The sequence below is a fragment of the Gossypium arboreum genome, chromosome 7, assembly GCF_025698485.1.
Source record: "Gossypium arboreum isolate Shixiya-1 chromosome 7, ASM2569848v2, whole genome shotgun sequence".
Lineage (NCBI taxonomy): Eukaryota > Viridiplantae > Streptophyta > Magnoliopsida > Malvales > Malvaceae > Gossypium > Gossypium arboreum.
The window spans coordinates 42,331,393-42,357,617 of record NC_069076.1 but is presented as its reverse complement, the minus strand read 5'-3'; positions in this window follow the sequence as shown (position 1 = coordinate 42,357,617).

Sequence of the window (26,225 nt, the reverse complement as noted above, 5' to 3'; positions counted from 1 at the left end):
TTTTAATAATTTTTTGTTTAGCCAATTAGTATAGTTTATTCATTAAAACTTCCCCTGTTTTACTTTCTGACAGTTCTGACCTCTCTTCACTAAAAAATAATTATCTCATAGTACAGAACTCGGATAATGTTCTTATTGATTTATCTTGAAAATAGACTCATTGTGGATTTTAAAAATATAATTTTGAGCCTCTAATTATTTGTCTCCAAATTTTTGTGATTTTCCAAAGTCAGAACAGGGGATCACGTAATCATTCTGAATCAGTCTCACAAAAACATAAATATCTCAAAATATAGAACTCCTTTGCTTTCTATATATCTTTTATATGAAAATAGACTCATTAATATTTAATTTGATATCTCATTCAGTCTCTGATTCAATTTATACTATTTTTGGTGATTTTTCAAAATCACGTCACTGCTGCTGTCCAAAACAGTTTTATTGCTAATTCACTCTTTCACACTTTCTTTGTATTAACCTCATTTTAACATACATATCACAAATCATTTTCACCACATTTCATACATCACAAGTATAGGCCCATGATAACAAGGTCACCATAAAATCATCCTCATGTATAACTTACTTGTTTATAACCTTACCACATCCTGGTTACTTAATGAACACATCATTCACATAACCAAGTTCCTGCACTTATTCATCACAAAACTCACAAAGCAATACATAGAGAGTCTCCCGTTGAACACTTTGGATCAATCCTCGATATTTGGTGGTTTCAGCACATAGCTCCACCCATCATATAGTTCAGCTCTCTTGTACACATGGTGAACACTTAGTACCACCCATGTGACCTAGCCAGTTTGTGACAGCCCAAAATTGATCCTAGTCGGAATGTGGTTTCGGGACCACAAAACCGAGGCATAAAAATAATTTAAAATTTATTTTGATGCCTATGATATGTGTTAAATTGTGTGTGACATTTTTGATGATTTGATTTAGTGTTATAAATGTGAATTTCACTAGAAAGGGCCTAGTAGTAAACTTTGAAAGTATGATGGGAAGATGTGGGATGACTAGTTGATCATGCATGCAAAAATAAGGGATTTGCATGTCAAATTTCCCAAAAGAAGCATAGTGGCCGGCCAAGGTAGGTGTTGATGGGCAAGGAAACATGTTTCCAACATGTTTGGTTAGTGAGTTATGTATGAAGAAATAAAATAAGAATTAGCATTAAAGAAATGAACAAAAAAAAAAGATGAGCATGGATGCCCCCCCATTGCCGTGCAACTAAGAAAGAAAACAAAAAAATTTTGTTCATCCTTGTTCTCTCCTTTTTGGCCGAAAATACTAAGAGGAAGAAGAGATTTTTGCTTCATTTTCTTTGTTTAGAAGAGATCTAGAAGGAAATTTGGCTAAACTTGCATCAAGAGTAAGGTATGTATGAGGTTGTGTTATGAGTTTCATGCATGTTTTAGTTGCTAACTTGATGTTCATGTTAGCCATGGTTCAAATCCTTGTTATGCCATGGGAATGGTATTTGGCCAAAGTTGTTATTGTGTTAAAGCCATTGCATGCTAAATGTGAAGCTTGCTAATGATGCATGCAATGATGGATTTTCTACTCTTGAAATTTCTTTGTAGCCATCTTGAGTAAGACATTGAGTTTTCTTTTGTTTAACCATGATTGAAGTTGAAAGGGCATGATTGTGATGTATTCGCCATGATGCATTCATGAGCATGGTTCATGCTTCTTGCATGTTAGTAAAATTTGTGTTTTGGATGGCTATGGACACCTTGAAATTGCCCCGCACCTATATGTGTATATATGATTGCACATGATATTTTGATTATGAAGAAAGTGATAAATATGTTGCTTAAAGAAGAAATTTGTTGAAGAATGTTGTAAAATTTGCATGTACAATCGGCCTAGTACACATATGATGTGAAAAATCTTGCAATTTATTGTTGATTTTGTGCAAGTATGACTAAGTATAATCGGCCACATGGGGGGGAATTATTGTGCATGCATTCGGTTAGAGGCAAGCTTAATGATGCCTATTCTTGACTTAGGTAATCGGCTACCTTGTTGTGAGCTAAGGCCGAATGTAAAGTAATTAAAGAAAATTGACTAAAGTGCTTAGTTATGTGATGTTGAGTCAATGATATATGTATTCGGCCAAGGCTAGCAAGCGAGACTTTAATGAATTGAATTTGTTTGAATTAGCTCAAGAGCTTAGAGGGCCACAATTGGATAAGGGGAAGGAAAAAGTGATCGATTAGCCGTCGAAGCCGTTCGACAACATCCGAGGTAAGTCCTCAAGAAATGACCCTACTCGAATTATGTGAAATAAAATATGGATGTGTAATGATTATTGATTTATGTGTATGAGTATTTGAATGATACCCTGCTAAGTCCCGAAGGCGATTATGCAAGTGATATGTTTGTGTTTGAGCCTTAGTAACGAAAATGAAACATGGATGTGTAATGATTATTGATGTATGTGTGTGCATGAGCAATTGAATGATATCTGGGCTAAGTCCCGAAGACATTTATGCTAGTAATTATATCCGGTTAAGACCAAAGGCCATTGTGCTAGTGACCACATCCGGGCTAAGACCCGAAGGCATTCGTGCAAGTTGTTAAATCCGGGCTAATACCCGAAGGCATTTGTGCAAGTCGTTCTATCCGGGCTAAGACCCGAAGGCATTCGTGCATGTGGTTATATCCGGTTGTATTCCGAAGAAGCTTGGGCTGAAGGTGAGCGTTGGTTGCTGTAATAAATTTAATTAAATGCGCTCGAAAAGCCCAAAGGAAAAGGTATGTTTATATGTGCATTGGAAAAGTCGATATGTTTGAGTAACATTCGTTCAATCGACTAACGAATTTTCAGCTATTGAATTGGTTGATATCTTGTGAAAGTATACAATGATGAAGTGTGAAGTAAGTATGATTATGTGAATGTGTATTAATGAAATGATTCATTTGGCTATGTGAATGTAATGCCTTAGTTAAAGCTGATTTTATTGCTTGAGACTTACTAAGCATAAAAATGCTTACCCCGTTGCTTTGGCTCTCTGTTTTATAGATTTTGCTCGTTAGCGATCGGATTCGGGATCATTAAAGTCGAAGTCATCTACACTATCAAAGCCTCCATTTTGGGTATAATTTTGGTTGAACTTTGAAATGGCATGTATAGGACTACCCTATTGTAGAAGGTCATGTACCTTTCGGTTTTATGTAAGCTTGGATAGCCATGCGAAAATGGCTTAGATACGTTGTTAGTATGATTCTATAATCGTTTGTATGATGATCATTATGGGGTATGGAATGGTTTTGAAAAGATTAGCCATTGGAATGGTTAATCATGATCACACTTGTGCTATGTATGCAAAAAGGGCCTATTGAATCGTGGAAATCATGAAATAGGTAAAGGTTACCTTGAAAACAGATGCTGGCAGCAGCAGTGGTATGGTTTTGAAAAATCACCAAAGTTTGTAGGAATGGTATTAAATAGTGAATAAGTTATGTAAATGAACCTTGATGAGTCTACTTTCATATGGAAGAAACGAAACGGTCATAGGAGTTACTTGTTAAGAGATATTAAAGTTATTGTGAGACAGGGCCAGAACGGTTTCTGGGTCCCCTGTCGCGACTTTAAAAATTTTCTATAAATTATCCAGAAATAATTAGAAGTCATGCCTTATATGTACAGATTTCATTTTGAGTCTAGTTTCATTATAAACAAACGGCACTAGTATTAAAGCCCTGTACAGAGAGATATTCAAGTTGTAACGCGCGAAGGTCAGAGCAGTCGATCCCTGTAACATGGGTGACTTTAAGTAATAAACTGTACCAATTGGCCCGACCAAAAATTCTAGAAATAAATCCATGGAAGGATATATGAGTCTAAATTCAGGGAAAATTTACGGAATCAGTTTCTGAGTTTTGAAACTCGAGATATGATTTTTAAGGCGACAGTGACGCAGTTTTCCAGCCTGTCTGGAAATGCCAAATTGGTCGGTACTTTAAGAGGATTTAGCTCGTCAACCCCTCGCGTTTGACACTGGCGATGGTCTCGGGCTCGGGGTGTTACAATTTTATTGGTATCAGAGCTACGGTTTAGTCGATTCTAGGACTACCGTGATATGTTTGGGGTCTAGCTATACATGCCATTAAATGATGAATTGATAGTGTGGTGATTTCTGACAATTTGACTTTGTGTTTGTTTATAGCAATGGATCCCGATCCCAACCGAGCAATAGCTGATGATGTGGAGAGTGTGGCGCTGCTCCTGCAAGGGACAGCGGCGGCGCTCTCAACCTATGGCCAGCAATCCAAATGATGAGGCTAGGCAAGCCTTTTATAGTGTGATGAATGATTGGTTTAACCAATACATTCGAACTAACACTACTGTTCCACAACCTCCATTCCCGACAAATGCAACCCCAAGACCTACAATACCTCCGTGAATCGACCAAATAAGGTCAAGTAAGCCCCAATCGATAGGATTCGAAAACATGGGGCCACTGAATTTAAAGCTACGGATGATGACGATGCCGAGCAAGCTGAATTTTGGTTGGACAACACTATCCGGTGCTCGATGAGCTATCTTGTACACCGATGAGTGCTTAAAGTGTACCATCTCCTTGTTACGTGATTCCGCCTACTATTGGTGGAGTACTCGACTTCGTGGTGCCTAGAGAGCAAGTGACTTGGGAGTTCTTTCAAACCGAGTTCAAAAAGTATATCGATCGAGATTCATCGACCGAAGCGAAAGGAATTTCTTGATCTTAAGCAAGGCTCTATGTCGATTCATCGACTCTGAACGAAAATTTGTGAGGCTTAGCGATGACGCGAGAATGCATTTCGTCCGAAGCTATTATGTAAAACGCTTGAGGATGGGCTGAATGATGATAAAAGGATGTTCGTTGGCATTCTCGAAATCGAGTTTCGTAGTACTTGTTGAGCGAGCTTGTAAAGCCAAGAGCTTAGGAAGGAGAAACAAAAGTTGATGTGGAACCGGAGAATTCCAAAAAGGTCCTCGGAAAGTCTCTTCAACAGCATCGAAGGATTTCGAGATGATGTGAGCCGGTCTAGAGGCGCCGGGCTTTTCTAGACGAGATCGCGGTCGACCTCCTGTGACCACACGAGTCACTTCAATCGCCAATGGTGGAAATGATCACCGAGAGAGCGAGTGTCTGCATTGTGGCAAATGGCATTCGGGGAGTCTGAGGTTCGTGATCGCTCTGCTATAAGTGTGGATCGGTGACCACTTTATCAAGGATCTGCCGAGGTTGCTTGAACAAAATGTAAGTCAAAGTGGAAACCCGGTGCTACCACCGCCGAGGTAGGCCATCCAAATGCGGAAATGCTAGTGGCGGTCGAGAGGGTCGAGAGATGGTACAACGAGACCCGAGGCTCGTACTCTGCTAGGACTTATGCCATACGCGCACGCCGAGGATGCCGCCTCACCGGATGTTATTACCGGTACTTTCACTCTTTTCGATACTAATGTGATTGCTTTGATTGACCACGGTTCTACTCATTCTTATATATGTGAAACCTTAGCATCCAAAGAAGACTTTGCCTATTGAGTCTCATCGAGTTTGTAATTCGGTGTCAAACCCCTTGGGTCATTACGTGCTTGTCAACAAAGTGTGCAAGAAAAGTCCCCTAGTATTCCGAGGTTCTTGTTTTCCGGCGGACTTGATGCTTTTGCCGTTCGATGAATTGACGTTATTCTTGGTTTGGATTGGTTGACCATGCACGATGCGGTTGTAAATTGCAAAAGCAAGACTATCGATCCGAGGTGCGCGAATAACGAGATAATTCGGGTTGAGTCTACGGACTTAAAGGGTTGCCACCGTAATATCGCAATGTTGGCGGAAATATGTAATAAAAGGTGCGGCGTACCTTGCGTATGTGTTCGATGACAAGGAGTCGAAAAAGAAACCCGAATCGATGCGATGGTTTGTGAATACCGGATGTTTTCCACGAAGAATTGCCGGGTTTACCACTGTTCGTGAAATAGAGTTTGGCATCGAATTGGTACCTAGTACCACTCAATTTCGATAGCTCCGTATCGTATGGCAATCGACGGAATTAAAGGAGTTGAAAGCTCGGTTGCAAGAATTGGTGGATAGAGGTTTTGCCCGCTGAGTTTTTCGCCTTGGGTGCGCCCGGTGTTGTTTGTGAAAAGAAGGATGGGACCATGAGGTTGTGCATCGACTATCGTCGACAATAAAGTGACGATAAAGAACAAATATCCATTACCGCGTATTGATGACTTGTTCGATCAAGCTGAAGGAGCCTCGGTGTTCTCAAAAATAGATTTGAGATCGGGCTATTATCGATTCTTGAATTCGAGATTGGACGTACCCAAGGCGCCTTGAGCGAGATATGGTCACTAGGAGTTTCTAGTGATGCCGTTTGGACTTACTAATGCCCTGCGGTATTTATGGATTTGATGAATCGATCTTCGACCATATTTAGATCGGTTCGTAGTCGTATTCATTGATGACATCTTGGTCTATTCAAGAAATGAGACCGAACATCTTTGAACACCGAGGTTAGTCTGCAAATTCTACGGGATAAGCAATTATATGCTAAGTTCAACAAGTGTGAGTTCTAGTTAAGAGAGGTTAGCTTCTTAGGGCATGTGATATCTCAGATCGGACATTCGAGTCGACCAACAAAATTTCAGCCATACTTAACTGGAAGCCTCAGAAATATTACCGAGGTTCGAGCTTTTGGGGCTTGCTTGTTATTACCGACGATTTGTAAAGGTTTCTCAACGATAGCCACGCCAATGACGGCTTACTCCAAAAGGATGTTAAGTTCGAATGGACGGAGAAATGTCGAACAGTTTCGATCAATGAAAACTTATTTAACTGAAGCCCCAATTCTAGTGCAACCCGAATCGGCAAAGAGTTTGTCATCTATAGTGACGCCTCCTACTTGGGTTAGGTTGTGTATTGATGCAAGAAGGTCGAGTTGTGGCCTATCGTCGAGGCAATTAAAGCCACATGAGAAAAATTATCCGACCCATGATCTCGAATTGGCTGCCATCATATTCGCCTTAAGGATTTGGCGACATTACTTATTTGGTGAGAGGTGCCATGTGTACTCGGATCACAAAAGTCTCAAATATTTGATGACCCAAAGAGACTTGAATCTGCGACAAAGACGTTGGCTCGAGTATTTAAAGGATTATGAGTGGTCATTGACTATCACCGGAAAGGTGAATGTGGTTGCGGATGCCTTGAGTCGTAAATCATTATTCGCTTTACGAGCGATGAATGTGCACTTGTCCGTTCGATCCGACAACGTGTTAGTAGCTGAATTGAAAGCCAAACCATTATTGATACATCAAATTTGTGAGGCTCAAAAGGTCGACGATGAGTTGGTTGCAAAAGCGGGCGAGTGTGTTCGAACAAGGAATCGGAGTTTCGGATCGATGATGACGATTGTTTGAGGTTCGAAGTCGTCGTGTGTTCCAAAGAATTGAACTTATTTCGATAATTCGAAAGAAGCCCATTGTAGCCAAATGGCAATCCACCCGGAGTACGAAGATGTACAACGATTTGAAACGTCGATTTTGGTGGCATGGTATGAAATGAGACATCTCGACTTTGTTTGAGGTGTTTAATATGTCAACAAGTGAAAGCGGAACATCAAGTGCCTTGAGGATAACTTCACCGATCACGATACCCGAGTGGAAATGGGATCGAGTCACAATGGACTTCGTGTCCGGACCGCCATTGTCGTGAGTAAGAAGGATGCGATTTGGGTCATTGTAGATAGATTGACTAAGTCGGCTCACTTTGTCCCCGTGACGTCGGATTTTTCAATGGACAAATTAGCCAAATTGTACGTTCTCGATTGTGAGATTACACGGGTGCCTATTTCTATCGTGTCGGATAGAGATCCGAGATTTACCTCGCGATTTTGGAAGAAGTTGCAAGAAGCTTTGGGTACCAAGTTGCATTTCAGACCGCCTTTCACCCCCAAACCGATGGTCAATCCGAGCGGATAATTCGGATACTTGAGGATATGTTGAGATGTTGCATCCTCGAGTTCGGTGTTTCATGGGAACGGTATTTGCCTTTGATTGAATTCGCTTATAACAATAGTTTTCAATCAAGTATTAGGATGGCACCTTACGAGGCTTTGTACGATCAGTAAATGCCGTACACCATTGTTTTGGACCGAGCTCGGTGAAAGCAAAATTTTCGGTGGATTTGATTAGAGATGCTTGAGCGAGAAAGTGAAAGTAATCCGTGAAAGTCGAAGATAGCCTCCGATCGTCGAAGTCGACGCGGATCTGAGCGTAAGGACATCGAGTATCGTGGGAGATAAAGTGTTTCTCAAGGTTTCGCCTTGGAAAAAGATACTCGATTCTACCGTAAGGGCAAGTTGAGCCCGAGGTTCATTGGACCATATGAGATATCCGGCGAGTCGGTCCAAAGTGGCATATCGTCGATTTTGCCCCCGAACTCGAAAAGATTCACGATGTCTTTCATGTTTCGATGCTTCGACGCTATAGATCTGATCCATCGCACGTGATTAGTCCATCGGAGGTCGAAATTCAAGCCAATATGAGTTATGAGGAAGAACCGATTCGTATCCTATCATGTGAAGTGAAAGAGTTATGAAACAAGCGGGTTCCGCTAGTGAAAGTGTTATGGCTCAAACACGGGATAGAAGAAGCTACTTGGGAAACCGAGAACTCTATGAAAGAGCGATACCCAACCCTATTTACGGTAAGATTTTCGGGACGAAAATTTCTTAAGTGGGGAGAGTTGTGACAGCCCAAAATTGACCCTAGTCGAAATGTGGTTTCGAGACCACAAAACCGAGGCATAAAAATAATTTAAAATTTATTTTGATGCCTATGATATGTGTTAAATTGTGTGTGACATTTTTGATGATTTGATTTAGTGTTATAAATGTGAATTTCACTAGAAAGGGCCTAGTAGTAAACTTTGAAAGTATGATGGGAAGATGTGGGATGACTAGTTGATCATGCATGCAAAAATAAGGGATTTGCATGTCAAATTTCCTAAAAGAAGCATAGTGGCCGCCAAGGTAGGTGTTGATGGGCAAGGAAACATGTTTCCAACATGTTTGGTTAGTGAGTTATGTATGAAGAAATAAAATAAGAATTAGCATTAAAAAATGAACAAAAAAAAAGATGAGCATGGATGCCCCCATTGCCGTGCAACTAAGAAAGAAAACAAAAAATTTTGTTCATCCTTGTTCTCTCCTTTTGGCCGAAAATACTAAGAGGAAGAAGAGATTTTTGCTTCATTTTCTTTGTTTAGAAGAGATCTAGAAGGAAATTTGGCTAAACTTGCATCAAGAGTAAGGTATGTATGAGGTTGTGTTATGAGTTTCATGCATGTTTTAGTTGCTAACTTGATGTTCATGTTAGCCATGGTTCAAATCCTTGTTATGCCATGGGAATGGTATTTGGCCAAAGTTGTTATTGTGTTAAAGCCATTGCATGCTAAATGTGAAGCTTGCTAATGATGCATGCAATGATGGATTTTCTACTCTTGAAATTTCTTTGTAGCCATCTTGAGTAAGACATTGAGTTTTCTTTTTGTTTAACCATGATTGAAGTTGAAAGGGGCATGATTGTGATGTATTCGGCCATGATGCATTCATGAGCATGGTTCATGCTTCTTGCATGTTAGTAAAAATTTGTGTTTTGGATGGCTATGGACACCTTGAAATTCGGCCTTGCACCTATATGTGTATATATGATTGCACATGATATTTTGATTATGAAGAAAGTGATAAATATGTTGCTTAAAGAAGAAATTTGTTGAAGAATGTTGTAAAATTTGCATGTACAATCGGCCTAGTACACATATGATGTGAAAAATCTTGCAATTTATTGTTGATTTTGTGCAAGTATGACTAAGTATAATCGGCCACATGGGGGGGAATTATTGTGCATGCATTCGGTTAGAGGCAAGCTTAATGATGCCTATTCTTGACTTAGGTAATCGGCTACCTTGTTGTGAGCTAAGGCCGAATGTGTGCGTAATTAAAGAAAATTGACTAAAGTGCTTAGTTATGTGATGTTGAGTCAATGATATATGTATTCGGCCAAGGCTAGCAAGCGAGACTTTAATGAATTGAATTTGTTTGAATTAGCTCAAGAGCTTAGAGGGCCACAATTGGATAAGGGAAGGAAAAAGTGATCGATTAGCCGTCGAAGTCGTTCGACAACATCCGAGGTAAGTCCTCAAGAAATGACCCTACTCGAATTATGTGAAATAAAATATGGATGTGTAATGATTATTGATTTATGTGTGTATGAGTATTTGAATGATACCCGGCTAAGTCCCGGGCGATTATGCAAGTGATATGTTTGTGTTTGAGCCTTAGTAACGAAAATGAAACATGGATGTGTAATGATTATTGATGTATGTGTGTGCATGAGCAATTGAATGATATCTGGCTAAGTCCCAAGACATTTATGCTAGTAATTATATCCGGTTAAGACCAAGGCCATTGTGCTAGTGACCACATCCGGCTAAGACCAAGGCATTCGTGCAAGTTGTTAAATCCGGGCTAATACCCAAGGCATTTGTGCAAGTCGTTCTATCCGGCTAAGACCAAGGCATTCGTGCATGTGGTTATATCCGGTTGTATTCAAGAAGCTTGGGCTGAAGGTGAGCGTTGGTTGCTGTAATAAATTTAATTAGTACGCTCGAAAAGCCCAAAGGAAAAGGTATGTTTATATGCATTGGAAAAGTCGATATGTTTGAGTAACATTCGTTCAATCGACTAACGAATTTTCAGCTATTGAATTGGTTGATATCTTGTGAAAGTATACAATGATGAAGTGTGAAGTAAGTATGATTATGTGAATGTGTATTAATGAAATGATTCATTTGGCTATGTGAATGTAATGCCTTAGTTAAAGCTGATTTTATTGCTTGAGACTTACTAAGCATAAAAATGCTTACCCGCTGCTTTGGCTCTCTGTTTTATAGATTTTGCTCGTTAGCGATCGGATTCGGGATCATTAAAGTCAAAGTCATCTACACTATCAAAGCCTCCATTTTGGGTATAATTTTGGTTGAACTTTGAAATGGCATGTATAGGACTACCCTATTGTAGAAGGTCATGTACCTTTCGGTTTATGTAAGCTTGGATAGCCATGCGAAAATGGCTTAGATACGTTGTTAGTATGATTCTATAATCGTTTGTATGATGATCATTATGGGGTATGGAATGGTTTTGAAAAGATTAGCCATTGGAATGGTTAATCATGATCAACTTGTGCTATGTATGCAAAAAGGGCCTATTGAATCGTGGAAATCATGAAATAGGTAAAGGTTACCTTGAAAACAGATGCTGGCAGCAGCAGTGGTATGGTTTTGAAAAATCACCAAAGTTTGTAGGAATGGTATTAAATAGTGAATAAGTTATGTAAATGAACCTTGATGAGTCTACTTTCATATGGAAGAAACGAAACGGTCATAGGAGTTACTTGTTAAGAGATATTAAAGTTATTGTGAGACAGGGCCAGAACGGTTTCTGGGTCCCCTGTCGCGACTTTAAAAATTTTGTATAAATTATCCAGAAAGAATTAGAAGTCATGCCTTATATGTACAGATTTAATTTTGAGTCTAGTTTCATTATAAACAAACGGCACCAGTATTAAAGCCCTGTACAGAGAGATATTCAAGTTGTAACGCGCGAAGGTCAGAGCAGTCGATCCCTGTAACATGGGTGACTTTAACTAATAAACTGTACCAATTGGCCCGACCAAAAATTTTAGAAATAAATCCATGGAAGGATATATGAGTCTAAATTCAGGGAAAATTTACAGAATAAGTTTCCAAGTTCTGAAACTCGAGATATGATTTTTAAGGCGACAGTGACGCAGTTTTCCAGCCTGTCTGGAAATGCCAAATTGGTCGGTACTTTAAGAGGATTTAGCTCGTCAACCCCTCGCGTCCGACACCGGCGATGGTCTCGGGCTCGGGGTGTTACACAGTTTATCTCGTAGCTCTCTTGTCTACATGGTGTCCTTCACTTGGAACCACGCATGCGACCTAGCTACATATATCCCGTAGCTCTCTTGTCTACATGGTGTACACATAGTATCACCCATGCGACCTAGCTACATCATAATGTCTTGTAGCTCTCTTGTACACATGATGTGCACTCAGCACTATACATGTGACCTAGCTACATACCATCTGTATCATCCAATCTTTTCGAAGGTTCAACCGGGATTTCTCTCTCTTTTCCAACAATTTCACCAATCAAGTAATTATCCACAAACATATTTCCAATATTTTTATGAAATATCATAATACAAGTAATAGTGATGTATTACTTACATATAAACTTACATCTCATTTAATATCAACGCAATAACATTAAATTACACATTGTCTCATTAAAAATCATATGAACTTACAATTTCCCATAATATCCATAATCATAGAAATCACATTTATGTATGATAATTCAATGCACTTCGTGTACCATAGACATATTTTAAATCAATTCATAAACTTGGCACCATAATCATTTAATTTAACATAATTCAATTAATTCACTAAATTTAACTTTCAAATATAAATTACAGCATTATTGTTGTATTATTATCATACCAACTTACATACTTTCAACACCTCGGAGATCATAGTAAATATATCAATTTTACATTGAAACACGATAAATTAATGCTTATTATACATATGAACTTACCTTGATATTAAAACGGCCATTTTACCAACTTTCCCAATTTTCAATTTTCTCTCATTCTAGGTTCAAATCTCGCTTTCCGGATCTAAAACATCATATTTTACTTATTTAATTAATGTACTATTCAAAACAATCCTTAACTCAAACTTTGGAAAAATTACAATTTTTCCCTAAACTTTTGCATATTTACACTTTTGCCCCTAGGCTCGGGAATTAAAATTCATCCATTATTCTTATGTTTTATGACATGATCACTTTTCCCTTCTATGGCAACATCAAATTCTCACTCTAACATATACTTATGGCTATTAGGTATTTTTACCGATTAAGCCCTTTTGCTCGTTTTCACTTAAAACCGAGTAGCACAAGTTGTCTAACATCACTTAAAACCTCATATTGTATCATAAAACACCAGAATACACAAATTTTACCTATGGGTATTTTTCCAAATATGAACCCTAGGTTGAATTATTGTTAGCATAAGCTAAATCAAGTTACGGACTCCAAAACGTAAAGAACTTGAAAAACGGGTTAGAACGGACTTACAATTGAGCTTGGGAAGCTTGAAAACCATAGCCATGGAGTCTCCCTTGGTATACACGTCCATGGTGAAGAAGATGAGCAAAATTGGCTTTTAATTTTGTATTTTAATTCATTTTATCCCTAAATGACTAAAATACCCTTACTACTAAACTTTCCAAAAATTTCATCCATGTCCAATTTTTGTCCATAACTTAGAAATTGGTCAAATTTCTATTTAAGACCTCCTAATTAATATTTCAAATCAATTTCATACTAGAAACTTCTAGAATGCAAGTTTTGCAACTTATTCAATTTAGTCCCTAACTTCGAATTAAGCACTTTATGATAGAATTTCTTCACGAAATTTTCACACAATCATGCAATCATATCATAGACCTTAAAATAATCATAAAATAATTATATATATCTCAGATTTTGTGGTCCCGAAACCTCTGTTCCAACTAGACCCAATTTTGGGCTATTACAACTACCCCCTTCAGAGATTTTCGTCCTCGAAAATCTTACCGGAGTGAGGTTTAGTATCTTTCTCATAATTTACAGCATTACTAACTAATTGTTTTCAAGACGATACTTTCAGAAACACACTGTCATCAATTTGAATCCCAAGATAACTCAGTAAACTCTGATATTTCTCTAACTCTGTCCTTCACTTGTCAACCATTCTCAGACTCTGGTCATATCTATAATTATTTTATCACTGAACTCTTTGATTCCACACTTAGGAACATAGTCAACATGATTCTCATGAATTTCCATTATATACACCTCATCGGTAAGGGGGTGAGGTCGTACAGTCTCTAACTCGATTCTGACATATATCTATATGACACATTTTTTTCATTATCCACATATGTCATTATAATCATACTATCCACTTCAAACAATTTATTATTCATACCGCTTACATAAAATTTCCAATTATCTCATTTCAAACAAGTGCACTCACTCATACATTCTATGAATTTTGAATAACTTTAATCATCACATTTACTAATTAATTTAGTCAAGCATGCAACAAACATATGAAGGCCAAACAAATATGAATAAATATATCACTATATAAACTATCATATCACATATTATCACATATACATATATCACGAATTCTTATTCATACCTTTCCGAGTTTAACACATCATAGCTACACTTTATTCAAATACTTTAATATCGCTATCAAATGGTCAGATGTAGCTCGGTTGGAGAATATTTCATTTTAAACAAAATAGTCCTTATTAGTGTCGGGAGACATCACACTATCACATATTTGTGGCATGTATAACTAAACTCTTACACTTGCTATGTTAGTCCGAGAATCGACTAAACCTGCTCTGATACCACTAAATGTAACACCCCTTACCTGTGACAGCCCTAAAGTGACCCTAGTCGAGGAGCGGTTTCGGGACCGCTAAACCGAGTCACCAAATTATTTGAACATGATATTTATGGTCTAAAATATGTGATTATGAATGTGTGAAAGTTTTAGGCTTCGATTTAGTAAATTGCATGCGAATTTAGTCAAAAGGACTTATGTGAGAAAATTTAGAAATGTGCTAGGCAAATGTAAAGTGGCCTAATAATGCATGTTGTAGAAATGGTGGGTTTGCATGTCAAATTGCCCAATATTTGAGCTAATGGCCGCCATGCTATGAGTGGAAACATGTCACAAACATGTTATGTAGTGATGTATGTTAGGAACAATAAAATAATGAGTATGGGTAATAAAGAAATGGAAAAAGGAAAAAAAATGTGTGGTTGCCCCCCCTCCATTGCCGTGAGTGTAAGAAAGAAAACAAGAAAAAAAGTGTCCATCTTTCTTCATAGCTCTTGGCCGAATGTTCTAATGAAGAGAAAAACAAGTTGTGTTCTTTGGTTTTCTTGACCGAAAATTCAAAAGAAAGAAGGGAGGAAATGTTGAAGAGATTCGCCATGCTTGTAGCTAGGTGAAGGTAAGTTTGATGTTGTGCCATGAGATTCATGCATGTTTTGTTTTTGTTAGCTTGAGTTCTAACTAGCCCATGGTTCAAATCTTTACTATGTGATGAAGATGATACTCGCCATGGGTGTTGTTTTCTTAGTTGGTGTTTGATGTTATGGTGGTTCACTAGATTAAGGGATGTGTTATGTTGCTTGAGGTGTTAGATAAATTTGAACTCATCACCAAGCTCTTTAAGCAACCCAAGTTAAAAGTTTTGATATTGAGGTATCTTGAGCATTCGCCATGGTAGGAAATAGAAGAGAAATAAGGTTGTTGTTAGATGAAGTAGAGTCTAACAAATGAGCTCGTATGTGCATTAGTTGCTAGATGGAGAAGAATCGGCTAGCAAGTTGTGTGCTAAGGCGAATATAATTTTGTATATTATGGGTAATGCATGTGTTTAATTAATGGAAAGGAGAGGATGCTTTAATGGTGTATATATGTGTATTAGCCAAGTTTTGAACTTGAAACAAATGGTGTTTAGCCAATACAAGTGACCATACTTGTAGAATGTATTAAGTGTTGCAATCGGCCTTAGCATAGATGTGTATGTTCGCCACATGAATGAGTCCATGAGTTGATGTGTATGTTCGCCATAGGTAGCCTATTGATGGCTTTAGCTTGACTTAGAAAATTCGCTAAGGGAAATATTAGCTAGTATGTTGAATTCGATTCGTGATTTCGTACATATGTGACTCTAATGTCTAATGTATATATGGGCTAAGTACCTTGAGCTTCTCTTTTGATGTTCGAATGAATTGTATTAAATTGCTTGATGTGATTAAAAATGCGTATGATCATTGTGTATTTGAGCTAAAAGGTGGCCATATGACCTATCAAACCCCTTGTCATATTCGGCCATAAGCTAGCAAAATGAGACTTTAATAAGTTAAATTTGTGTGGATTAGCTCAAGAGCTTAGAGGACCACAGTTGGATAAGGGAAAGGAAAAAGTGATCGAATAGCCATTGAAGCCGTTCGACAACATCCGAGGTAAGTTTTCGAGTAATGGACCTTAGATTATGATTTGATTAGATCATGCTCTTTGTGTGTGGCTATTGAGCCGAAATTGCAAGTGTGATAAGTGTCTTGTGTTTGAGTTTTGTTAATGAAGATGAAATATGAATGTGTCATGATTTATTGATAATTGTGCTTGGTTATTCGAATGATGTCCGGGCTAAGTCCCAAAGGCTTTGTGCTAAGTGACTATATCCGGACTAAGATCCGAAGGCATTTGTGCGAGTTACTAAATCCGGACTAAGATCTGAAGGTATTGGTGCGAGTTACTAAATCCGGGTTAAGTCCCGAAGGCATTTGTGCGAGCTACTATAACCGGGCTATGTCCCGAAGGCATTTGAACGAGTAGCTATATCTGGTTAAACTCCAAAGGTACGTGATTCGGGAATGAATGAACTTGCTGTAAAAATTTCAGTTAATACGCTTGTGAAATCCAAACAATGAGGTATGTTTCGTATGTGCTTTGAATTAGTTGAGCCATTACAAATAAGTATTCGCTCAGTTGATAAATGAGCTACCGGCCTTTGGCTAAGTTGATCTTTGTGTATGAGTATGATATTGAGAATTTGTGCATATGAAATTATCTGTTTAGCTACATAAATGCTATACTTTGGTTGTGTCTAAATTCATGACTCAAACTTACTAAGCATTAAATGCTTACTCCGTTTCTTTGATTCTCTGTTTTATAGATTTTGGTTCTTCAGCTATCGGACTCGGGATTTTTGAAGTCGAAGTCGCCCACACTATCAAAGCTCCTTTTGGTATATTTTTGGTTGAACTTTGAAATGGCATGTATAGGACTACCCTTTTGTTGTAGGTCATGTACCTTTCGGTTTCATGTAAATTTGGATAGCCATGCGAAAATGGCTTAAGCATACTTTGGGCATGGTATTATAATCATTGTATGTTGTTCATTAAGAGGTATGGAAATGTTTGGAAACGATTAGCCATTGGGATGGTTAATCATGATCATATTTTCTGCTATTTATGTTTAAGGGCTAGTTGAATCATGGAAACTATGAAATAGGTAAAGCCTACCTTAAAGACAGATGCTGACAGCTGCAGTGACATGGATGTGAAAAATCACTAAAAATAGTAGGAATGGAATTAAATAGTTAATAAATTATGTAAACGAACCTTGACGAGTCTATTTTCATAGGAGAGTAACGAAATGATCATATAAACAGTATGTTAAGAGATATTTAAGATTTCGTGAGACAGGGCCAGAACGGTTTCTGGAGTCCCTGTTCCGACTTTGGAAATTAATTATAAATTTACCAGAGATAATTAGAAGTCATTCCATATATTTACAGATTCCTTTTCGAGTCTAGTTTCCGTAGAAACAAACGGCATCAGTATTGAAGCCCTGTACAGGGAGATATCCAAATAGTAATGCAGAAAGGTCAGTGTAGTCGCACCCTGTAAAAGGGGAGACTTTAACTAATAAACTGTACTAATTGGCCTTACCAAAAATTTTAGAAAACAATTTGTAGATGCACATATAAGTCTAGTTTCAGGGAAAAATCACGAAACTGATTTTCGAGTTGTGGAACTCAAGATATGATTTTTAAGGTGACAATGACACGCTTAGCCTACTGTCTGGAAATTTTAAAATGAACTGTGCAAGTAAGTGGATTAAGCCCGTTAACCCCTCGTGTCCGACTCCGGCGACGGTCTGTGGTACGGGGTGTTACATTACCCGTATCCAAGGCCGGGCTAAGGTACGAGGCGTTACCAGACAAAATACAAACATTAAACTAAAATACGAGCCATAAAATTTTATTCATATTTCAAAGAGTTCATTCTCTTACACATAGTCCCTTATTTGAGTCTACGGAGCGCAAAACATACTTTAGAAAAGGTTTGGGACTAAACCGAGAACTTACGAAAATCTTGGAAATTTCATGCTTTAAGGCTCCACACGCGTGTCCCAAAGTCAGTGTTCCATACACTTTGAGACACATGGTCGTGTCTCTCACTGTGTGGAATATACCTAGGCTATTTTCCAAGCTTTGGTCAACCTTGATCTCTTACACACTTATACAAAATCAAAAGCATATAACATGGTATTCATTTAATGATTAAACATCCTCAATTAAACCACAAACATAGCATTTGTATGTCATCATACATGTGTCTCTCATACTCATTTTACCTTGTTTATTATAGTACCACTTATACATTTATACCAAGTTATCATCTTACCAAATATCTTCACTTAATCATCAAGCATTCATATTTAAAGCTAGATCATATCTTTATAAAATACCACGATTCAGATCTTGAGAATAACATGTTTGCTGAAACATTTCAATTCAATTCCATACCCAACAAGCATTACATTGAGACTAGTCATATATATATATACATGTCATGATACATAACATTCTTTTTTTGTTTTCTTATAAACACATATCATTTATTTCATTATATCAATATTTCATATACCATAGTTTCCATGTATTCCACATATATTTATTTTCCTCCTCCTCCTCTCCATTCCACATCATTAATGTATATAGCATTCTTGTAAGTACGATTTCACAATTTACTAATAAATGTTCACATCAAACTGTCCACACGAGTCATAGTCTCTTAATTATTTATAATTCGAGCTACAGAGCTCCAAATTAAGATCCGTAAATTTCCCTTGAAACTAGACTCACATATCTTTCCACATAAAATTTTCATAATTTTTGGTTTAGCCAATTAGTATAGTTTATTCATTAAAATTTCCCCTGTTTCACTTTCTGACAGTTCTGACCTCTCTTCACTAAAAAATAATTATCTCACAGTACAAAACTCGGATAATGTTATTAGTGATTTATCTTGAAAATAGACTCATTATGGATTTTAAAAATATAATTTTGAGCCTCTAATTATTTGTCTCCAAATTTTTGTCATTTTCCAAAGTCAGAACAAGGGATCACGTAATCATTCTGAATCAGTCTCACAAAAACATAAATATCTCAAAATATAGAACTCCTTTGCTTTCTATATTTCTTTTATATGAAAATAGACTCATTAATATTTAATTTGATATCTCATTCAGTCTCTGATTCAATTTATACTATTTTTGGTGATTTTTCAAAATCACGTCACTGCTACTGTCCAAAACAGTTTTATTGCTAATTCACTCTTTCACACTTTCTTTGTATTAACCTCATTTTAACATACATATCACAAATCATTTTCACCACATTTCATACATCACAAGTATAGGCCCATGATCACAAGGTCACCATAAAATCATCCTCATGTATAACTTACTTGTTTATAACCTTACCACATCCTGGTCACTAAATGAACACATCATTCACATAACCAAGTTCCTGCACTTATTCATCACAAAACTCACAAAGCAATACATAGAGAGTCTCCCGTTGAACACTTCGGATCAATCCTCGATACTTGGTGGTTTCAGCACATAGCTCCACCCATCATATAGTTCGGCTCTCTTGTACACATGGTTAACACTTAGTACCACCCATGTGACCTAGCCAATTTATCTCGTAGCTCTCTTGTCTACATGGTGTCCTTCACTTGGAACCACGCATGCGACCTAGCTACATATATCCCGTAGCTCTCTTGTCTACATGGTGTACACATAGTATCACCCATGCGACCTAGCTACATCATAATGTGACAGCTCAAAATTGACCCTAGTCGGAAAGTGGTTTCGGGACCACAAAACCGAGTCACAAAAATAATTAGGTGTTATATTCTGTGCTTATTGTATGTGGAATTTGTATGTGTAAATATTTCGTGCCTTGATTTTTATTAATTAGGTGCTAATTTATAAGAAAGGACCCATGTGATAAGACTTGAAAATGTGATAGGTGAAATTTTAAGTGGTCAAATAATGCATGAAGAAATGACATGAGGGATTTGCATGTCAATTTAGCCAAACCATAGGAAGTGGCCGGCCATGACAAGGGAGTATGGGCTAAACATGTCATGAAACATGTTTTGTGAGTGGGTTATGTTTGAATGAATAAAATAAGGAGAATGAAAAAAAAATGTGTGTGTGCGAAGGCTTCTCCCCTCCCCATTGCCGTGTAGGTAAGAAAGAAAAAACAAAAAAATTTGTTCATCCTTTCCCTTCTTTATTTGGCCGAAATTTCTAAAGAGGAAGAAGAAATTTTTGTTCCATGCTTGGTTTAGAAGAGAACTAGAAGGAGATTTGGCTATACTTGCAACAAGATTAAGGTATGTTTGAGGTTGTGCCATGAGATTCATGCATGTTTGAGTTGCTAACTTGATGCTCATCTTAGCCCATGGTTCAAGTCCTTGTTATGCCATGGAAATGGTATTTGGCCAAGGTTGTTATTGTGTTAAAGCCATTGCATGCTAAATGTGAAGCTTGTTGATGATGCATGCAATGATGGATTGACTACTCTTGAAATTTCTTTTAGCATTCTTGAGTAAGACATTAAATTCTTTGTTTAACCATGACCGAAGTTGAAAGGGTATGGTTGTGATGTATTCGGCCATGGTGCATTCATGAGCATGATTTATGCTTGTTACTTGATTTGGTAAAAAAATTTGTGTTTGGATGGGTATGAACCCCTTGAGATTCGGCCATGCACCTATATGTGTATATATGTTTGCACATGATGTATTGGTATGATATATATATTATCTCAAGTATGTATTTTCTTGTGATGTTGTTTGGTTATGAAGTAAATGATAGATGTGTATTGAGCTACAATATGTAAAGCATTAGCTAGTAAAATGTGTGCCATTCATGAGTGGTATTAACCATGTAGTTGGCCTCAACATCAACATGCATAATCGGCCCATGAATGAGTACCTAAGATGTTGTATATATTCGGCCATTAAAGTGAGTATGTAGGTGATGTTGAATCAAGTTTTGGTGCATATTCGGTTATGTGTATAATCGACCAAATGGGTGATTAGTAAGAATAGTTGCCGAATATACAAACATACATATGCATGTGTAATTGAATTGTAAAAGTTTAGCAAGATGATTAAACTAGTTGATTTATTAATCAAGCTCAAGGAGTTAAAGGAGGAGAATCAAGCAAGGGAAAGGCGAAGGTCATCGAGTAGCCGACTTGGAACTATTTTACCCAACACAAGGTAAGTCATTAAGCATGTATTTGGTATTGATTTAAATGGTCATAATATCCATGCAAATTGTGTTTAATGAGATGGTGTGTATATAAAATGTATGTGTATGGAATGATGACATTGCTGAATGTATAAAAGTAGTAACTTGCGTAGGCGTTTGGTCTCGGCACTAAGTGTGCGGGCAATAAATGGGCACGGTGACAAGATTGGCACTAAGTGTGCGAACTTAAATTATATGGCACTAAGTGTGCGAACTTAAATTATATGGCACTAAGTGTGCAAACTTAAATTATATGGCACTATATGTGCGAGCTTAAATCGCATGGCACTAAGTGTGCGAGATCGTTTATTAAGCACTACGTGTGCGAATTTAATATGTATGTTCTATCGATTGAATATTTATATGGAGATGTGATTTTATCGAGTTGAGTATGGACAGCGGAAAGAGTAAGCACCTTGAGTTCATGGCTAATAGATGCTATGTTCATGTTCGGGGATGAGCTTGGTAAGCTTTAAATCTATGTGATGATTGCAATTGTATGATTGTGGTGAAAATGAGTTGGTGTGTAAAAATGCCTCAAATATCTTATTGAATAGAATATGAAATGTGGATGTATGACTTGGTATGAGATTGAACCGAAAGGTCCGAGGAATTATGGTATAGTCTCGACATGGATGGAGTACCTAACCTCGTTTCGTTGTTTCATGTTGTGATAATTTTATTAATGGACGGTTGTCGAATGCTTATGACTTACTGAGTTATAAAATCACTCGGTGTTTTTCTTGTCACCCATTTTAGGTCTCTTGGACTCGTCTATTTTGTGTGCTCGGAGCCGTCAACGAAGTCATCACACCGGCGAGCAATTTTTGGTATTGTCTTCTTAGTCGACCTAGGAGAACATTTGGCATGTATGGGATATTTTGTTTTATTAAATTTGGGTTGTAAACTTTAAGCCATGTGAAAATGGCCTATGTGGTCGTTTGAGTGGGATGCTAGAACCTATAGCCACGGGTCTTAGAAACCTTAATTTTGATAAGGTGGCCATAGTTGTGCCATGTATGATGAATGATTAGTAAGGCCAAGGAAAGATTCACGAAATTGGCATAGTCTCTCGCAATGAATCGTTATTACGGACAGCAGCAGTGATATGAGATCGAATAATCACTAAAAATAGTAGGAGTGGAATCAAGCTTGATGGGTCTATTTTCATATTGATGAAACGAAACGACCATATGAGCTGTTATTTAAGAGATATTCAAGATTTTGTGAGACAGGGCCAGAACCGTTTCTGGATGCCCTGCTCAGACTTTGAAAATTCACTATAAATTAACAAGAGAGAATTAGAAGTCATTCTCTATATGTACAGATTCCCTTGTGAGTCTAGTTTCTCTAGAAACAAATGGCATAAGTGTTGGGGCCCTGTACAGAAAGATATCCAAGTCGTAGTGCACAAAGGTCAGTGTAGTCGAACCCTGAAACAGGGGAGACTTTAACTAATAAACTTTACCAATTGGCCAGACCAAAAATTCTAGAAATAAATCCATGGATGGATATATGAGTCTAAATTCGGTGAATATTTACGGATTTGGTTTTCGAGTTCTATAACTCGAGATATGATTTTAAGGTGGCGATGGACGCAGCTTAACTAGCTTTGCTCGAATGAAAAAGGAAAACAAAAAATAATTTCCAAGAGAGAAATAAGTAAAGTAAGCCCCAGAACACCTCGTGGTCAAATCCGGTGACGGTCACGGGTTTGGGGTGTTACATTTTATTGGTATCGAGCTATGGTTTAGTCGGTTCTAGGACTACCATAGCGCGTGTGATCTAGCTATACATGCCAAATTGTTAGTGCTTAATAATGTGATGACTTGACGGTTGAAATTTTTGTTTTGATTAGCAAATGGAACCCGGTAAAGAGACCCTTGGCGGATGACGTTGAAAGTGTAGCGGCTACTCCCGCAAGGGACACCGCTGTTGAGCCTCGGTCATCCGCTGAATAATCAAAATGAAGGGCGAAACAAGCCTTCTTCACAATGATGAATGAGTGGGTCGCGCAATATGCCCGAACCAACCCTATCCAACCATTCCCGAATTCAAATACTCGCCCCAAGAGCCCGCAATGCCTCCGATTCATCGATTCGTGAGGTGAGTAAACCACCAGACCTGATTAGGAAGCGCGGGTGAGGAGTTCAAGGCCATAATTATCGATGATGCCGAAAAGGCCGAGTTCGCTCAATAACACCATTCGAGTGTTAGATGAACTCATGCACACCGATGAATGTCTTAAGTGTGCTATATCCTTGTTATGAGACTCGACACTATTGGTGGAGGACTTTAACTTCCATAGTCCCAAACGAACGTTACAGGGATTTCTTTCAATCAAAATTTGAAAGAAATACATTAGTCAACTGTTCATCGATCGAAGCGTAAGGAATTCTTGGAACTCAAGCAAGGCCGTATGATAGTATCTGAATACTGAACATGAGTTCGTAAGACTCGACCGGTATGCCCGGAGTGTGTGGTGATGAGGTTGCTATGTGCAAAAGATTTGAAGAAGGATTGAATGAAGAGTTAAAGCTACTAGTGGGTATTTTGGAGATAAAGGAGTTCGTAACACTAATCGAACGAGCCTGCAAGGCAGAAGAACTTGGAAAGGAGAAGAAGAAGGCTGAATTTGAAGCAAGAGATTATCGTAAAAGATCGACGAGTAAAGCTCCGTTCTCGGCGGTAAAGAAGATCAGGGAGGACACTAATAAGTCGAGGGCGACTACGGGAATTTCTATCAGAGCCCGACCATCGATGGACTCACGAGCTACTTCGGTTGCTAGTGTGGGCAATAATCGTCAAGAAAAGCCTGAATGCCCCCAGTGTGGAAGACGACACCTAGGTGAATGTTGGGGTAAGTCTGTTAATAGGGCCTGTTATGGATGCGGTTCGAAGGACCACTTCATTAGAGATTGCACGGAGCTAGATGAGAAGAATAAGATGCAAGGTGCAAGACCTAGTGGAACGACGGCTAGAGGTAGGCCCCCGAGAATTTCTGGAGGTAGGGGTGGTAATCAGAAAGGAGCCTCTGATACGACTGTTCGATCCGAGACCCGTGCTCCTGCTAGAGCATATGCCATCCGCGCACGAGAGGAGACATCCTCCCCTGACGTTATCACTGGTACTTTTACTCTCTTTGATACTAGTGTGATTGCATTGATTGACCCCGGCTCTACTCATTCATATGTATGTGAAACCTTAGCATCCAGTAAGACTCTACCTGTTGAGTCGACTGAGTTCGTAATTCGAGTGTCGAACCCTTTGGGTCAATACGTACTCGTTGATAAAGTGTGCAAGAGATGCCCCCTAATAATTCGAGAATCCTGTTTTCCGGCTGATCTGATGCTTCTACCATTTGATGAATTCGATGTTATTCTTGGTATGGATTGGCTGACCGTACATGATGCAGTGGTGGACTGCAAAAGGAAAACCATTGATTTGAGGAGTGCAAATACCGAGGTAGTCCGAGTCGAGTCTACTGATTTAAAAGGAGTGCCAGCGATAGTATCTTCTATGATCGCTCGGAGGTATGTGAAAAAGGGGTGTGAAACATACCTTGCGTATGTGTTTGAAAGTAAAGAGACGGAAAGGAAACTCGAATCGAGCACCGATGGTTTGTGAGTATTCGGATGTTTTTCCCGAGGAGTTACCGGATTGCCACCGGTTCGAGAAGTAGAATTCGCATCGGTTGTACCGGTACTACGCTGATCTCAATAGCCCCGTGTCGTATGGCATTAACGGAATTAAAGGAATTGAAGGTTCAATTGCAAGAATTGACGGATAGAGGTTTTGCTCGATCGAGTTTTTCTCCATGGGCGCACAAAGATTGTTTGTGAAGAAGAAGGATGGAACTATGAGATTGTGCATCGACTATCGCCGTTGAATAAGGTGACGATAAAGAACAAATATCCGTTGCCATGAATTGACGATTTGTTTGATCAATTAAAGGAGCCTCGGTGTTTTCAAAGATAGATTTGAGGTCGGGTACTATCGGTTGAGGGTCCAAGAATCGGACATACCCAAGACGCTTTTAGAACGAGGTACAGTCACTCTGAATTCTTAGTGATGCCGTTTGGGCTCACTAATGCCCTGCAATATTTATGGATTTAATGAATAGAATTTTCAGGCCATACTTGGATCGGTTCGTAGTTGTATTTATCGATGACATTTTGGTCTATTCGAGAGATGAAATGAACATCTTGAACACCGAGACTAGTGTTGCAAATCTTACGAGATAAGCGATTATATGCAAAGTTCAAGAAATGTGAATTTTGGTGAGAGGTTAGCTTTTGGGGCACGTGGTGTCCGCGACGGGTGTCGAGTGGACCCGAACAAAATTTCAGCCATAGTTGATTGGAAACCTCCAAGGAATATTACCGGGTTAGGAGTTTTTGGGGCTTGCGGATACTATCGACTATTTGTGAAAGGTTTTTCGATGATAGCTGCTCCGATGACGAAACTACTCCAAAAAGATGTTAAGTTCGAGTGGTCGGAATGCTGTCAAGAAAGTTTCGATCGACTAAAAACCTGTTTAACCAAGGCCCCGGTACTAGTACAGCCGGAGTCCGGTAAAGAGTTTGTCATATACAGTGACGCATCCTTGCTTGGGTTAGGTTGTGTGTTGATGCAAGAAGGTCGAGTTGTGGCTTACGCGTCGAGACAACTAAAGCCGCATGAGAGAAACTATCCGACCCATGACCTTGAACTAGCAGCCATAGTGTTCGCCTTGAAAATATGGCGGCATTACTTGTTTGGAGAAAGGTGTCATATTTATTCGGACCACAAGAGTCTCAAATATTTGATGACTCAAAGAGATTTAAACCTGCGACAAAGACGTTGGCTTGAGTTGTTG